The sequence below is a fragment of the Natator depressus genome, chromosome 1 (genome assembly GCF_965152275.1).
Source record: "Natator depressus isolate rNatDep1 chromosome 1, rNatDep2.hap1, whole genome shotgun sequence".
Taxonomy (NCBI): domain Eukaryota; kingdom Metazoa; phylum Chordata; order Testudines; family Cheloniidae; genus Natator; species Natator depressus.
Genome location: NC_134234.1, coordinates 322,051,743 through 322,064,878, shown reverse-complemented (window position 1 = coordinate 322,064,878; position 13,136 = coordinate 322,051,743). Strand labels below are relative to the sequence as shown.

At 38.2% G+C, this 13,136-nt stretch overlaps 1 protein-coding gene across 3 annotated transcripts in view; it reads left to right on the top strand.

The window, feature by feature from the left end:
* Window positions 1–368: 368 nt before the first annotated feature.
* Window positions 369–13,136, top strand: part of KMT2E (lysine methyltransferase 2E (inactive)) — a 120,081-nt gene continuing 107,313 nt past the window's right edge. Inside the window, exon 1 of one of the 3 annotated variants that reach the window (XM_074942498.1) lies at window positions 369–671. The gene's annotated coding sequence lies outside the window, so the exon portion shown is untranslated. The remainder of the gene's footprint in view (window positions 672–13,136) is intronic. The other 2 variants (XM_074942499.1, XM_074942497.1) reach the window with 2 other exon arrangements.

The following is a 13,136-nucleotide window of genomic DNA, read 5'->3' as shown; positions in this document are numbered from 1 at the left end:
CCTCCGCAGCATCATTTAGGGCCCGAGCCCCCCCACCGCCAGTGGACTCCGCTGCACGATCGCCCCGAGCCTCCACCCAGACCCAGTTCTCTCGCCCTTGCCGTTCCCTAGGCTGCCCCTTTCTAGCATTTTTCGATCGGGGTCGCGCTCCCTGGCCCCGGCCGTCGAACAATTTAATATCGTGAGGAAACCTCCTTTGTTAAATGGAGATGGCACAAGGGAGGACTTAACGGACACAGACTGCGCTCCAGCCCACAAGCAAAATGGCGGCCGTTTGGCTTCGCCCTGGTAACCTTGCCCCTGCCGGGCGGGACGGGTGAGCCCCGTGCAGTGGGAGGGAGGGGAGAGCGGAGGACGCCATTTTCCCAGAGAGAGGCAGTGACATAGAGGGAGCGTAGGAGGCTGAGAGGAGGGAGACGGGAGCAGCAGCGGCAGCGGGGTTTGTACACGGGTCCCAAGGCAAAGGCGCTTCCGAGCTGGTCCCTGCAGGGTTCTGAGTACCGAGCCGGTCTGGGGGACCCCTCTGCTCGTTCCTCTTTACCAGAGCCAGCTGAGGGCTGCGTCCTGCCCAGGCTAGGGATATCCGCAGTGGGGCCGTTGCATTGTTTTGGTTGGGATAGGAAAGGGGCTCAGCTAAGGGGGAGCTGCTGCCTGGCCTGTGATCATTACAGGTGAGTCTCCTGTTATGATTATCGTTCCTGCCGAGGGGGAAGGGGGGTTCCTAGTAAGAGTTAAAATGTTAGGGAGGCATCACTTTACATCTGGGAGGGGTGGGGTGTGAGGTCCCCTCCCCTCTAAACCGTGCATGATTCTGTATAAATTGCTTTGGGTTGTGTTCCATGTTCTGTGGGTTGGTTTTAAAATGAAAGGGAGTCGTTATATCTTGTGAATATGGCGGGTTACTGTGACTGGAGGCGCCGAGGGGATTTTTTTTTTTTTGGCAGTTATGCCGGATTTATGCATTATGATTAAAACCAAACAAACCCAAGAGGGGCTATTATGTGACATACAACATAAATTTCTGTAGACCCAGCATTGAAGAGCAGGCATTTGTAACAGTATGATTGCGTATTGGGTTGTATGCATGAAGCTTAGGAAATAGTCTCCCTTATCCTGCATATTTTTGTTTTGTGATGCTAAAATGGCTCGTTATAGGCCTAATCTCTCTCCCTTCCACACCCCCATCTCCCTCCCTCTCTCCCTCCCTCCCTTTTAACATCTCTTCTGTGGTGTAACCTGGTCAAACGGAAAACAGTTCTAAAGAGTTTCTGTGTCAATTTAAAAGGGGATGATTCTCCCCACCCCCTTTGTAGCGACGGTAAGGAGCCTAAGGTATATTTAAAATACTCATCTTCGCCTCCTTGTTTTAGTTTTTATATCTAGTATTCCTGTTTCCTTGTGTGGCACATCTAAATCTTTTTTTTTTAATTGAAAGGCATTAGTGGAGTAGACCCTACTGCTGCAGATGTAGGGGAGGAGAAACAAACGGTCCACTGTGTAGTACTAAATAGGGGAGAAGAAATATAAGTAGTCCGATTAGAAAGGTCCTGTATTCCTCTATATTCAGTCATTTAGGAATGTCCGGTAGTTAAAAGCCCTGAGGTTCCTAAAATTGTATACACTACATTTGATTAAAGTCGAACTTAAGAATGTTTAGCCTTAGTTTATGTACATCATCCTAAAGGGATTAGTAACGAAAAGGCTTTTTTGTTTTTTGAGACCTACCTCAGTGAACTGAAAGAGATGGCTATGACCATAGGTAGGATACCTAAATGCTTGACCATAAACATTGTACTTTTTAAGTTACTTATGGTAAATGTGGAGTAAAAATTGTAATTTCCCTCTTTTGTCCTTTAGAGATTCTAAAAATGGCGGCCCCAGGCTGATGTTGTGGTAATCTAATCAGCTCGGGTCCTCCACACCCCATGCAGTGCGTTTGTCTGCAGCACATTACTGGCTTGTTATGTTTAAATGAAAGGCTGTTTTCTTCAAATCATGTACAAAACATGTCTTGATTTTACTATGAATAAAATGCTGTATCCCAGCTGATTAATTTTACTGGTTATGTGTGTGAAAGGCAAATGAACGAGACCACTCTCACCGGTGGGGGTGGGGGAGACGATAGACTCAAGTAGCTTCTTGGGGGGTGTGTTTGTATCTTGTGTGATGTGATATGCATGCCATATTAATCTCTTCACTTTTGTTTTAATAATGTTTTGGAATAATTCCTATATCCATGCTAGTTAATCTAGATATGTATCGCAATACATCTGTTACTAACACAAGGACCAGTAATACTTATAAAAAAAGACAAAAGATTAAAATAATCCTAACTAAATTCTTAGTCATTGCTTTTGTGAATGTCAGGTTAATCTTTGACAAAATACTTTTTTTTTTTTTTTTTTTTTACTGGAGATGGTGGTGGTAGTTTGGGAATACTAGTTTAACATTTTGATGTTACTGTTCAAGGAATTATCCAGACAAGATTAAAACCTGTTACTTTGCTTCTTCAGATGTAAAGCTTTCTTGCCCATGTGTAATTTTTCAGCACGCGAATCTTTTTTTGTTGTTAACTCATTAAATATATATATACTGTAAAGTGTAAAAACTCTCATACTGTACATAAACATTTAAGTGAAACTACAATACCTAGTCTTTCTTTCTTCCTGTCCCAAATGACATATGAACCTTTTAGTATCATCATAAAGAAGATGGGGGGAGGGGAGGTGGAGAAGCAAGGAAGCATTCTTTTAGTAGTTGATATATTGAATGCAAAATTGAAAGCCACAAATCTCAGGAAACTTGTCATGTTTTTAGTATGTTAAACTAAAATTACAAAAGGTAAATAGAAATTTGTAAATTCAAACTCCTGCTGTCCCTACTTTAATGAGATGCAAGTTCCCATTTTAGTATATTACTGGAATCTTCTGGATTTTAAGAGCCAAATGTGAAATACTATTCCAGTAGCAAACCATTTTTCAGTGCATGAATAATTTTAACTTTACGAATATTACCTTGCACTGCTATGGAAGAATAGATAATTTGTTCTTTATATCTGTATCAGCTAAGCAATAAGACTTCGAAGGTATGCATTAACAGCCCTGCAAGGCATACCTTGTGTGTGGTGAGGCCAAAGGCTTGAGTGACTTAAACCACACAAGTAGTGCATTAATAGGACAGGGCATGCATTACTGGACCAACATATTGCTATAATATGAATTTTTAAAATTTAAATCCATATATTATTTCACTCAGTTATATATTTTCAATAATTTGGGGATGGCTAAAGGGTCTGTGGTAAACTTATGGGGTTTTCTTGATTAGAATTCTGGTAATTTCCATAGGTTTCTGTTTTTGATTCTGTTGTCTACGTTTCTAATGCTAATAGGATTTGTGTGCAAATATCGAGAAGCAAAGGGGTATAGCTTGCCCCTTTAGGTGGTAGTTTCAATATGACTAGGGTCACAAAAGCAGAATCTGAGGTATACTCTGCAACACTTGGTTTAAAACAAACAATATCCTATACCTTAAAGGTGATATGAAAATCGTCTGTTGTCTAAGTAACATCTTTACCACTAGACTTCCTTGGGAATCAGAAGGTCTTTCTTGGTGACCTTGTGTGAGTCACTTTACCTTTCTCTGTTTCTCCATCTGTAAAATGGGGTTGGTAATACTTTACCTCACAAGGTGTTTTAAGGCTAAATTCATTAATGTTTTTGAGGAGCTTGGATATTATTATGAGGATGATTAACACAGTAAAATCTATAAATAAATCCAACAAATTTTAAATTTAAAAAATTGTCCATGAGACTTAGTTTGAAATCTCAACATTTCTGACACTCTGTTTTAAGGTCCAATGTACCAATGTGTTTCCAAATGTCTGACTTAATATCTGGGTAGTCCCTCAGTAATCTGGACTCCAAGTACTAAAACCATCTATATATTTTGGTCATCTGCATTTGGAATGACTTTAGTGATCTGGGAAATACCTTAGGATATCAGAGAAAAATATTGGGGATGGTAAATACTTTTTTTAGCATATTTGCATGAGAGTACTAGGACTCAGATTATTTCTCTGGATTAGATTTCTGTGGTTTAGTTTTCCTGTGTGTATAATTGGTTTAATATTTTGTTGAGGATTGGTTGATATTTATTAAGTGCTTTGATAGCCTCTTATTTGTTAAACTAAACTTTCATTGGAATCTTACTGGCAATTTTTTTTATTAAAAGGTACATTGTTTTTAGTTGGGACTTTGAGAAACAGCAAGAATATAGAAATTGATTTCAAAATTTTAGATTCCTTAAAGGTCTGCAGGATTATCCTTAGAGCCCCAGTCCCCAAGGACTTAAGCACATGCTTAACTTTGTCTAATATGACTTCAGTAGGATTAATTGAAGAGCATAAAGCAGTGGTGGGCAACCTTTGGTCCATGGGCCACACGCGGCCTGTTAGGGTAATCCCCTGGCAGACTGTGAGACAGTTTGCTTACATTGACTGTCCACAGGCACGGCCACTCGCAGCTTCCAGTGGCCACGGTTCACCATTCCCGGTCAATGGGAGCTGCGGGAAGCGACGCGGGCCACAAGGATATGCTGGCTTCCTGATTTTTGTGACATCAACACATTTATTTACATTTGTTTATAAATCTCTCAAAAGCAAATTCTGTGGGACTGTGACCCAGGAACAGGAAGTGCATTTAAACAAACCACGATACAGATACAGTAAGTCAGAATTGTTATTATGATTGAAAGTATATCTTCAGTTTTATAGGGATGTCCTACCTATGTGGCCTTCAGTTGAATTCTGAATACATCTCTTAAGAATCTGTATTTATGTTTTCCATAGTTTGAAAGCTAAAACCTTAACTTCACTGAGAAGCAGGTTTCTCTCTAATTACAATTATTTATGTATTATTTTGTTTCTATTCTTATCGGACACAAACTAAAAATTTAAACAAAAGTTAATCCTGCCTCCTAAAATAACATTTAATTGTCTCTTGCACAAGATTTTGGACCCTCTTCATGCTACAAAGGAAGAAATTGTAATTTTGCTGTAATTTCCCAAGATGAAACTCTACTAATGCTGTCTTTGTAGTCTTGTTAAAATGGAGTATAGCAACAATTTCTAAAAAACGTATATGTAAATGTTGCTGGATTTTTGTATAATAGCCACTAGAAATTTGTGAGATCACTGAGATTTTTCTTTCAAATTTCATAAAGATTGTTGTGCTGGTAGACAATTACTCAGATAAATTTATAGAACTGTCCATAAAGATGAACTTTTACTATTATATAATACATTTTAAGGATCACTGTGAGCCTTAAGTGGAGACTGCAGTTTATTCTACTAAATGATAACTTATTATTTGTCAGATATCTGGTTACTTTACTGTTTCTCTTTCTTTAATTAAGCCTCACTGCCAAAATATCAGTGCCTTGGATCCTTCTATTCAAAGGACTAGGAATATTTTAAATAGCTTAAGTTTGTAAGGTGTTCCAACATAATATTAACTTTTTTTTCCTTAAAATTTTCTAACTTAACAAGTTTTAGAAATATTATGCTGGATGTAATTGACAATTTTGTTAACTTTCATTATGTCTTGACTAGTCAGTGGAAGATTACTCCTCAACTAGTAGGTGTGGTTATAATAGGGCCATGTTTAGAGCCATCTGTCTGTTACATCAGGCAATTGGTATTCTTTGCCTAGACAGCTGATCATGTCTTAACAGTTGGTTTGAGAGACTCTTTAAATGGTGTGAAAATATTTTTCACAGTAGATATATTTATTTTGAAGTTGAGGATCAGTTATCTAGTTGGGGTGGTTCAATTTTAAGTATAAACTTTAAGCAAACTGATAAAACCCCACTTCTGACATTTTTAATAATTATGCAAATTTAAAAAAAAACAAATCAAAAATAGAAACCGGAAATGTTTCCTCCCTCAAGGGATTTTTTTTTTTAAGTCATTCACTTCCTGTCCCTGCTGTTTGCTCTCATTCACTTCCAAGTCACGCACAACAGCTACTTAGGAAGTTTTCTGCATGTTTGTGTTTGCATCCAACAAAGATACTGAGTGGTCAAAAGTCGCAATTCCTGCCTGTGTCATTTGGAAATGAATGTTAAAACCATCATGGGCTAATGCTACAACAGATGTCAGCTCAGAATTATGCTGTCACAATTTGAAAGACAAACAAAAAAAAAACCCTATAAAAATCAACTTTTCTTCCTAAGAAGAGAAAGCACCAAGCTACCAAAATAAATAGAAATTAGAGTCCCTAAATATAACATAATTGCAAATTGAGTAATTTAGTTTTGGATGGACATTGCAACTGAAAATGTTAGTGATCAGTGCAATGTCTTGAAAATGGGAACTGTAGTTTGAAGGGGATTGAAAATGCTTAAATTCTGTGTGCTGTGACTTTCTTGAACGTGGCTGAAAGAACTCTTGGGATTAAAACATGTAACAATATGTATAATGATATTATAACCAAGAAATCTAGCCAAGATTGGGTTTTTTGTATTTATACAAAAACAGTATTTATATAAAACAGTATTTTTTGTATTTATAGAGAGGAAACTCCCAACACTGAGGAAAAATTAAAAATTCCTATTTATTTTAAGGTTTAAAACTTCCAGTCTTCCTGGGTTTGGATTTCCAGACTAAAACGTAAGGAGATCAAACCTTCCAATTCCTGCAGGTTTTCCCAAGACACAAGTGGAAGCTCTAATCCAGCATCCATTCAGACCAAATGCAACATATGGAAGTGGGGGGAAAACTACATGTGTGGGAATCCTACATCAGTGGAAAAAAATTAGAATAAAATAGAAGAGTTTAGCTAAAAAGTCAGTCTTTGACTCAAATGAAATAATTTATCCTCTGGGTATTACAAATTTGTAATACCAAGTGGAACAAAAACTACACCAGAATCTCCCGATACCTGAGAGTTTTTTCCATGCTGTTTATCAACTGAGAGTTGTAATTGTATCTGGTGAAGGCAGTAAAACATTTGGTATGCTTTTGTCTCAGTTATAGGAAATACATGGTTAAAGTTTATTACTTACTTCTGCCTATAATAAAAAAATGCAAAACAACCCACCCCTGATTTAAATACCGCATTCAGAACTCAGATTCGGAATATGTTTCTTGAAAGATTTGTTATAATCAAGAATTTTCAGTGGATGAACCAGTGATAAGTAAACTGTCACACATCAAAGAAAATAAATCCATAGCTTGCCACCCCACTAGATGAGATGTGCTTATTGAATATTGATTACACATAAATGCAGAAATACTCTACTTATTTGAAATGCTCTTTGTGAATTTTGATGGTGTTATATGCTAATGAACTTTGAGATCTATGGAAGCTTTGACTCTGTAGTACACTTTCATAGAGAATAGTTTTATTAACATCTTTAAAATATCCCACTGTAATCTACTGCTCAATAAGTATGTCAGATCATATGTTTGGAAGGAAACAACTGGTAGGAAGAACGATTTAGGAAAACAAGTTTTGTTCTACTGTGTCACTCTTTTACTAATTTTGTTAGCTTGATGTGTCCTATGAGATCTTACCTAAAAGCATTTTGCATGTAACAGTAATAGTTATGATACAGAATTATTGTGAATGAGGTGACAGACACTGTTTAATACAAACCAACCAGTATTTCCTGTAAACTGATAAAGAACAAAATTTTGCAATGTCCATGCTAAAAGAATAAACTTTTCCACGATGCTCGTTGGTTTCCCCCCATTTTACCATCTTGGTTCTTGACTCTTTCTAAATGTCTGGTGTGACATGGATATAGGTAGGCCCTCATCTAAGTAGCATTTTTCTCCTCCCTCAAGACAGGCAGCAAATTATTTTTTCCCCATTTTGTGTGGCTTTAGTAGTTACAGCAGGAGACACTAGGTATTTGAGCATCATGTTCCTTGTCTCCTTCCCCCTTTTTTGTTTATGTAGAATAAGTGACTGTCAGAGCTCTGTCTCATTCCTCAGTCTGTTTACCCTTTTAATAATTGATTGTCTCTCATTTATCTCACATTAATTCCAAAATCCACATTAATTTTTATTTCCTCGCTACCATTCACTCTCTTCCTAGCCTCCATGTTCTCTCACTTTCACTCAGATAGGAGGAGAGAAAAGGGGAAGCCCTGAAGGTTCTTTAGTGGACTTACAGAAGTATCTGGGAAAAGGGGGACACTGATCTTCTTCTACCACTCTGATCCCCTCTAGAAGGAAGCCAGTAGGGCCTCTGGAGCACTCTCCATCCCTTCACCAGCAGAGTGAGGCCCAGTGGAGAGTAGCTTCCTTTTGTTTCAGGACTTAAGTTAATAGACAAAATGACTTCTGGATGGGATTTATACAAGAGTCTTTCTTTTCTCAACTACTTAGGGTTGGCGTAATCTATGTAATGAGCTGGAGCTCTTTGAGAGCTCCAGAGACCATTTTCAGATTGGACATTGGAGAGATGGACACCTTATTGTTAGTTTTCCCTTGCACAAGAGTCTTGAATTCTCTGAAGGTGGCATTGAAATTGTGGCTTGCTGGTCCCCCATTCCAGATTTATTACTGCCTTTTGCTAGTGGATCGGTGGTTTTTCCAAGCCTGATGGAAACTCATCTTAAGTGTGGAGTATTGTTAATATTACACCTACTGATAATGTTGCTTTTGCATCTTCGAACCTCCATGTAAACAGTGGTGAAGTAGTTTCTGAATATAGGGACTCAGTTAAAGGGGAAACCAAGAAGAGCAGCTTTTTTCTGGGGCAGTTTGACTTTGCTAGTATTGAACATAATTTTTATTTATTCTGCTGCATATGGAGGGCTTTGGAAGTGATGGTGATGGAGGGTTTTTGGTTTAGTTTTGTTTTTCTCCTGTGAAATTCCTCATTCTGGGGTGTCCTGGCTCCTTTATCTTTCTCCTCCTTCTGTCCCTTATTTTCTGTTCCTCCTTCCTTTTTTATTCATCCTTTGTTCTCCTTAGCCTCAGAAATTTGGAATGATGGATGCTAGTCAGTTTCTTAGGTTACCATCGTGGGCTACCCAAGAGAGCCAGTTGGGGTCTAAGTCTGGACTAGCGGTAGTCTCTAAATTTGCACTGTTGGGACTTGGCTATGGTAAAGGATATTGTAGCACCTGGGAGTTGAATGTCCCCTTATAAACTCTTAACAAAATCCTTACTTCTTTGAGGGCAGGAGGGCTTCCTTCGAGATCTGGCCAAAGGTAGTGTACTTCCTTAGTAACATCCAACATAAATGTTCATTCAGGGTACCTCGCTTAATTGTTCTACATATCATTGGAATATTCTACACGTGATCTAATCTCTATATTAATATTCCAAATAACCAGACTAGTGTTTATGGAAAACATATTCCTAATATTCTGAACAATGATAAATGCTGTAGTGTAGCCACACCTAAAATTGCTTCTTATGAAGTTTTTCCTTTAGTATATGTTTTTTTTATACTTAACAAAATATTTTAAGGGTCGGGAATGAGAGTTTATAATATGATGGTGCTGCCATTACTATGGCATTGAAGGAGGCCATGATAAAAATTGTTTCTGCTAATGAATACAAAACTATATATTAAAATGCTTAATGTGGAGGAAAAATAGGAAAATGTTCATTATCTATGTTCTTGTATGTTTAAAAAGTTTACCCAAAGAGAGAATTTATAAATATTTGTGCTTAAAGTATGGTTTCTTTTCCCTTTGTGCAGGTGCCTGCTCCCTCTCCTCACTTTCGGATGTTAGTATAAGGCAGGGTTGGGTCTTCTTTCAGTTTTTTTTAAATGATTTGTGGCTTTTGGCTAAGTTGTGTTATGCTGAACACCAGCACTAACATTTAGTGTAGAATGGATTTCTTTTTCGCTAAATTTCATACCAACCTATAGAAAATATTATAAATAAATTGAGGGTGGGGGAAGTAACTTTCTGCCTTGGAAGCTTGTTCGCCCATGCTCAGGAGTGGGAGTAGGGACTGGATAACATGGAAAGAAATACACATCTTTTCCAGTGAAATTCACCTTATTTCTTTTGATTTGTTCACATTCCCTAAAAATGAGTACATGTCCTTTTTCGTTTGTGCTCCTTGACAATTATACAAATAGACTACCTCCAGGAAATTACCACTCTGGTTACCTTAAAATTAACATTACTTTGGCAGTAGTTTTACCCATTGTTTTAGTTGTACATGTTAATTTTTTCTGAGCACATGTACAGAGAAAGAAGTATAATACATTCAAACATTCCATAAACAATTTGCTTCTCCACAGTAATCACAAAATGCATAATGTAGCATAACAAAATTTTAGGAACAAATATTATTCTGAGCTGGAAAGACTTAAAATGTCTATTCAGCCTACCAAGTATAAGTAGATTCCTGTTCAGATGGTATTGATGCCAGGACTTAAATTAGGGAAGCAAAATTGTATTGTTGCTTATGTATAAGAACTAGTGGATTTTCTACTTGCAGCCCATACCTTTTCCCTTCCCTTTCTCAAATCTGCAATTAGAAATATGACTCTTTTTCCCACCCCCCAGACTTTCATTCTGTATTGCTCAGGGAATACCTTCCAGTGATAGTGTATTGTGATTCCGTCTACATATACAGTGTAAACTGCAGACAATCTTAGTATGACTGGATCCCCAAGTTTTAAAACATTTAAAATATAATGGTCCTCTTTTTGCTGTATTTTATAGTCACTTTTATTTGGAGAAAGTTTTTTTTTTTTTATATATGTTGTTAGGCTGTATCAAAATTAGAGGCTCTTGCCTATCTTTCTATCTGCTTCATTTGCTTGTTGGATGCAAGTTAGATTTTATTCCTCAAGCTGTGAATTTATCAGTTATAGAATCATAGAAATATGGGTCTGAAAGGGACTTCGAGAGTTCATCCAGTCCATCCCTGCACACTGAAGTAGGGCCAAGTATATACCTAGACCATGCCGGAAAAGTGTTAGTCTAGCCCAGGGGTCTCAAACTCAATTTACGTTAGGGCCAGTGCCAGTCCACAGATCCTCCCAGCGGGCCAATAATGTCACTGAAGATGGTGTTCAGAAAAGAAAACCTTTATATTTTTTTATTTAGAATTTCTTAGAAATAATAAAGCTGTCATACAACTTTATACAATTCTTCGCCTGCCAGAGAGTTTTTAGTGTTTGCCAGACACCTGGCAACGCTTCCGTTCTGTCAGCTTGCTGATGTTTGGCCTCAGTGACTGAGCAGTTGAAACCTTCAGGATTGCAGCAAGGTGTGCATCAGATAGTTGTGTTCGGTATTTTGACTTGTTTATATTTATTGTGGGGAAAAAAGTGACACTGCCTTCAGGGCTGACTCTGCCCTGCAACTAATGATGCTGCCTCTGCCCGGCGACTAGTGATGATATCTCTGTTCCTCTCCCCCAGCCAGTGGGAGTTGTGGGTGGCATTGCCTGCAGCAGACAGAGCTGGCAACGTGGCTGCATGGGTCTTTCCTCCGCGGGCTGCAGTGGGGAGGTTTTCAAGCTGTAGATGGCCTGCAGACCGGGACTTTGAGACCCTTGGTCTAGCCTATTCTGAAAAACCTCCAGTGATGGGGATTCCACAACCTCCCTTGGAAGCCTACTCCAGTACTTAACTATCCTTATATTTAGAAAGTTTTTCCTAATAGCTAACGTAAATCTCCCTTACTGCAGACTAACTCCATTACTTCCTCTCTTACTTTCAGTGGACCTGGAGAACAGTTTGATCATCATCATCTTTATAACAGCCCTTAGTATATTTGAAGTCTGTTACCAGGTTCACCCGTACCTCCCTCAGTCTTTGTTTTTCCTTAAGACTAAACATACCCTGTTTTTTTTAGCTTTTCCTCATAGGTCAGGTTTTCTAATCCTTTTATCATTTTTATTGCTCTCCTGTGGACTTTCTCCAGGTTGTCTACATTGTTCTTAAAGTATGGCGTCCAAAACTTGATACATTACTCCAGATGATGACTCACTAGTGCTGAGTAGAGTGGGACAAGTTATCTCCTATGTCTTCCATGCCACACTGCTGTTAATACACCCCAGAATATTAGCCTTTTTCACAGCTACATCAAATTGTTGAATTGTTTTCAATTTTTGATCCACTATAACCCCCAGATCATTTTCAGTAGTACTGTCACCTAGCCAGTCATTCCCCTATTTGTAGTTATGCTTTTGATTTTTTTCATTCCTAAATGTAGTGCTTTGCAGTTTATTGCTTTGCTCTTTATTGAATTTCATCTTGTTGATTTCTGATCAGTTTTCAATTTGTCAAGGTTGTTTTGAATTCTAATCCTGTCTTCCAAGGTACTAGCAACTCCTCCCAGCTTGGTGTCATGCACAGATTTTTATAAGCATGCTCTCCACTGTATTCTCCAGGTGATTAATGAAACTATTGAATAGTACCAGACCCAGGATAGACCCTGCAGGACTCCCTAGATACGTCCCTCCAGTTTAACAGCAAATCATTTGATTATAACTCTTGAGTGTGGTTTTTAACCACTTGTGCATGCACGTTATAATCATTTCAGTTAGGTGACATTTCCCTACTTTGTTTCTGAGCACGTCATGTAGGATTGTGTTAAACGGCTTACTGAAATCAAGATATATCACATCTGCTGATTCCCTCTTCATCCACTAGACTAGAAACCCTCTCAAAGAAGAGGTAAGGTTGGGTTGGCGTGATTTGTTGTTGACACATCCATGTTGGCTATTACTTATCACTCTGGTATCCTTTAGGGGCTTACAAATTGATTGATAATTTGTTCCAGTATTTTTCCAGGAATCAAAGTTAGGCTGACAGGTCTGTGGTTCCCCAGGTCCTTTTTGTTCTCCTTTTTAAGGACTGATGCTAAGTTTGCCCATCTCCTGTCTGGTCCTCCATGAGTTCTCGAAGATAATCACTCATAGTTCCAAGATTGCTTCAGCGAGTTCCTTAAGTATCCAAGGGTGAATTTTGTCAGTTCCTGCTGACTTGTATACATCTAAGTTATCTAAATGTTGTCTAGCCTGTTCTTGCTATATTATGTTGTGTGTTCCTTCCCTCTTGTTAATATTAATTATGTTAAGCATCTGGTCACAACCTTTTAAAACCTTTTAATGTGACCTTTTTTACTACATGTAGTTTCACCATTT